This window comes from Tasmannia lanceolata, unplaced genomic scaffold (assembly GCF_043159265.1).
Source record: "Tasmannia lanceolata isolate RefF3 unplaced genomic scaffold, GAP_Taslan_0.1 ptg000186l, whole genome shotgun sequence".
NCBI lineage: Eukaryota > Viridiplantae > Streptophyta > Magnoliopsida > Canellales > Winteraceae > Tasmannia > Tasmannia lanceolata.
The window spans coordinates 7,501-12,500 of NW_027518862.1; positions in this window are offsets into that span (position 1 = coordinate 7,501).

Consider the following 5,000-nt stretch of genomic DNA (forward strand, 5'->3'; position numbering starts at 1 on the left):
GGCCACACAACGGCGCCAGCACGAGCAAAATCATCCGCGGTGCGGTGGCCTTGCACGGCCTTTTGTCTTTGGAACCAACCATCAGTGCCACGGGAAGTGCCGGAGTCCCGGCATCCGCGGTGCCAAGTCATTGCGCCCTTGGTCTCTGCAGCGGGGCATGCCGGGCACTCCCAACCATTGCAAGCAAGCAAGCAAGCAAGAAAGAAAGTAAGTAAGTAAGTAAGTATTACATATAGGGGCGGGACATGCGGGGAGATCTGCGAAACGTGCATTACGGGGCACACGCGTACCTACCGGGGCATACCGACCCCTATTGGGGCACACGTGTGCATATCGGGGCATACCGGGCCTATCGGGGCACACGCCGCAAGGCTCGTGCCCAAAGCTAGTGCGCAAGGCTTGTGTGCAAGGCTACTGCGATGGGCCAGTGCCCAAGGCTTGTGAGCAAGGCTTGTATGCATGGCTTGTGTGCAAGGCTAGCGTCCAAGGCTTGTGCGCATGGCTTGTGCGCAAGGCTTGTGTCCAAGGCTTTTGTGCAAGGCTCGTGCGCAAGGCTAGTGTGCAAGGCTTGTGCGCATTGGCAGGTAGCCCACCAGCATGCACGATCCAAATGCCACTCACGCGACAACACGGTGCCAAGCCGGGCATGGTGTGCACTCAAAACCAATCAACGGACAGAGGTCATGCGTCATGGGGGGGATCTAGCAAGGCCATGGGGAAGGTCATGGAGGACCTTGGAAGCAAGCGCAAGACGAGAGCGAATCGAACAAGGGGCCAGGACGGGGCCTTGTGCCCATGGTCTTCGCAAGACAGCGTCCAAGGCACCCGAAAGCCCAAGGGAACCCAAACCCGGCCGACACTTGCAATCGCACATGCTCTCTGCAACACACCATCAATGCCGCCCAACGGGGCCAGCACGAGCAGTCCTCCGCGGTCCCCTGGCCCTGCGCACGTTTGTCTTCGAAACCGAGCATCAATGCCACAGAAATTGCCGGGGCGCCAGCTGGAGCCATCATCCGCGTTGTCATGGCTCGCTTGGCCTTGGCTTGCCAGGCCCCGACACGAGCAATCGCGCATTTTCTTTGCAACCGACCATCAATGCCGCCCAACGGGGCCAGCACGAGCAGTCATCCGCGGTCCCCTGGCCCTGCGCACGTTTGTCTTTGAAACCGAGCATCAATGCCACAGAAAGTGCCGGGGCGCCAGCTGGAGCCATCATCCGACGTGCCATGGCTCTGGTCCCATGGTCTTCGCAACCGAGCATTCGTGACACCCGCGGGGCCAGGACACCAACCCTTCCGACACGAGCATTCGCGCATGTTCTTTGGCCACACAACGGCGCCAGCACGAGCAAAATCATCCGCGGTGTGGTGGCCTTGCACGGCCTTTTGTCTTTGGAACCAACCATCAGTGCCACGGGAAGTGCCGGAGTCCCGGCATCCGCGGTGCCAAGTCATTGCGCCCTTGGTCTCTGCAGCGGGGCATGCCGGGCACTCCCAACCATTGCAAGCAAGCAAGCAAGCAAGAAAGAAAGTAAGTAAGTAAGTAAGTATTACATATAGGGGCGGGACATGCGGGGAGATCTGCGAAACGTGCATTACGGGGCACACGCGTACCTACCGGGGCATACCGACCCCTATTGGGGCACACGTGTGCATATCGGGGCATACCGGGCCTATCGGGGCACACGCGTACATACCGGGGCATACCGAGCCCTACTGGGGCACACGTGCGCATATCGGGGCGTACCAAGCCTATCGGGGCATACGCATGTATCCCAAGGCATACCGAGTCTATCCGGGCATACGCGTTCATACCGGGGCGTAACGGGCCTATCGGGGCATACTTGGGCATATCCGGGCAAAAAATGCCCAAAACTTGCGCAACCTTGGCAACCGTGGTCCATTCCTCTCTATATGCCTAGCCTTGCCAACCGTGGTCCATTCCTCACTATATGCCATGGCCTTGTGCCCATGGTCTTCCCAAGACAGCGTCCAAGGCCCCCGGAAGGCCAAGGGAGCCCAACCCAGCAATGCCCTGCTATGGCAAGCCAAGGCCAAGCATTCCGGTGCCTATCCGGGCAAAAATGCAATTCCTCTCTATATGCCTAGCCTTGGCAACCGTGGTCCATTCCCCACCATATGCCATGGCCTTGTGCCCATGGTCTTCCCAAGACAGTGTCCAAGGCGCCCGGAAGGCCAAGGGAGCCCAACCCAGCAATGCCCTGCTTTGGCAAGCCAAGGCCAAGCATTCCGGTGCCTAACCTTGGCAACCGTGGTCCTTTCCTCACCATATGCCATGGCCTTGTGCCCATGGTCTTCGCAAGACATCGTCCAAGGCGCCCAAAAGGCCAAGGGAGCCCAACCCAGCAATGCCTTGCTAGGACAAGCCAAGGCCAAGCATTCCGGTGCCTATCCGGGCAAAAACGCCCAAAGCATGCCCATTCCTTAGCCTATCCAGGCAAAAACGCCCAAAATCTGCACATTCTAGTGCCTATCCGGGCAAAAACGCCCACCAGCATGCCACCCTCCTATAGGGTTTGCGCAACCAACCAGCCTAACCACCAGTGGCAACCAAAGGTGCTGTTAGCGACGACTTCTGAAGACGCAACGAGACGCGACGTGTTTGCGCCCAGACGCGACGAGACGATGCGGGATCTGCGCCCAAGAATGCCTAGACCCGTCGACTTGATGCGGGATCAGCTCGCCCAAGCATGCCTAGTGTGCAAGGCCTGTGTGCAAGGCTAGTGTCCAAGGCTAGTGTGCAAGGCTCATGTGGAACGCTAGTGCGCAAGGCTAGTGCCCAAGGCTTGTGTGCCAGGCCCGTGTGCAAGGCTAGTGTCCAGGGCTTGTGTGCATTGCTTGAGTGCAAGGCTTGTGTGCATTGCTCGAGTGCATGGCTTGTGTGCAAGGGTTGTGCGCAAGGCTAGTGTGCGGGGCTTGTGCGCATGGCTAATGTGCACGGCTTGTGTGCATGGCTACCGTGCAAGGCTAGTTTGCATGGCTAGGGTGCAAGGCTCGCATGCGAGGCTAGTGTGCAAGGCTGCGTGCAAGGGAAGCGTGCAGGGCGAGTGTGCGAGGCCACTGTGCACGGCGCCAGCACTAGCGAGCCATCATCCGCGTTGCCATGGCTCGCTTGGCCTTGGCTTGCCAGGCCCCGACACGAGCAATCGCGCATTTTCTTTGCAACCGACCATCAATGCCGCCCAACGGGGCCAGCACGAGCAGTCATCCGCGGTCCCCTGGCCCTGCGCACGTTTGTCTTTGAAACCGAGCATCAATGCCACAGAAAGTGCCGGGGCGCCAGCTGGAGCCATCATCCGACGTGCCATGGCTCGCTTGGCCTTGGCTTGCCGGGCCCCGACACGAGCAATCGCGCATTTTCTTTGCAACCGACCATCAATGCCGCCCAACGGGGCCAGCACGAGCAGTCATCCGCGGTCCCCTGGCACTGCGCACGTTTGTCTTTGAAACCGAGCATCAATGCCACAGAAAGTGCCGGGGCGCCAGCTGGAGCCATCATCCGACGTGCCATGGCTCTGGTCCCATGGTCTTCGCAACCGAGCATTCGTGACACCCGCGGGGCCAGGACACCAACCCTTCCGACACGAGCATTCGCGCATGTTCTTTGGCCACACAACGGCGCCAGCACGAGCAAAATCATCCGCGGTGCGGTGGCCTTGCACGGCCTTTTGTCTTTGGAACCAACCATCAGTGCCACGGGAAGTGCCGGAGTCCCGGCATCCGCGGTGCCAAGTCATTGCGCCCTTGGTCTCTGCAGCGGGGCATGCCGGGCACTCCCAACCATTGCAAGCAAGCAAGCAAGCAAGAAAGAAAGTAAGTAAGTAAGTAAGTATTACATATAGGGGCGGGACATGCGGGGAGATCTGCGAAACGTGCATTACGGGGCACACGCGTACCTACCGGGGCATACCGACCCCTATTGGGGCACACGTGTGCATATCGGGGCATACCGGGCCTATCGGGGCACACGCGTACATACCGGGGCATACCGAGCCCTACTGGGGCACACGTGCGCATATCGGGGCGTACCAAGCCTATCGGGGCATACGCATGTATCCCAAGGCATACCGAGTCTATCCGGGCATACGCGTTCATACCGGGGCGTAACGGGCCTATCGGGGCATACTTGGGCATATCCGGGCAAAAAATGCCCAAAACTTGCGCAACCTTGGCAACCGTGGTCCATTCCTCTCTATATGCCTAGCCTTGCCAACCGTGGTCCATTCCTCACTATATGCCATGGCCTTGTGCCCATGGTCTTCCCAAGACAGCGTCCAAGGCCCCCGGAAGGCCAAGGGAGCCCAACCCAGCAATGCCCTGCTATGGCAAGCCAAGGCCAAGCATTCCGGTGCCTATCCGGGCAAAAATGCGATTCCTCTCTATATGCCTAGCCTTGGCAACCGTGGTCCATTCCCCACCATATGCCATGGCCTTGTGCCCATGGTCTTCCCAAGACAGTGTCCAAGGCGCCCGGAAGGCCAAGGGAGCCCAACCCAGCAATGCCCTGCTTTGGCAAGCCAAGGCCAAGCATTCCGGTGCCTAACCTTGGCAACCGTGGTCCTTTCCTCACCATATGCCATGGCCTTGTGCCCATGGTCTTCGCAAGACATCGTCCAAGGCGCCCAAAAGGCCAAGGGAGCCCAACCCAGCAATGCCCTGCTAGGGCAAGCCAAGGCCAAGCATTCCGGTGCCTAACCTTGGCAACCGTGGTCCTTTCCTCACCATATGCCATGGCCTTGTGCCCATGGTCTTCGCAAGACATCGTCCAAGGCGCCCAAAAGGCCAAGGGAGCCCAACCCAGCAATGCCTTGCTAGGACAAGCCAAGGCCAAGCATTCCGGTGCCTATCCGGGCAAAAACGCCCAAAGCATGCCCATTCCTTAGCCTATCCAGGCAAAAACGCCCAAAATCTGCACATTCTAGTGCCTATCCGGGCAAAAACGCCCACCAGCATGCCACCCTCCTATAGGGTTTGCGC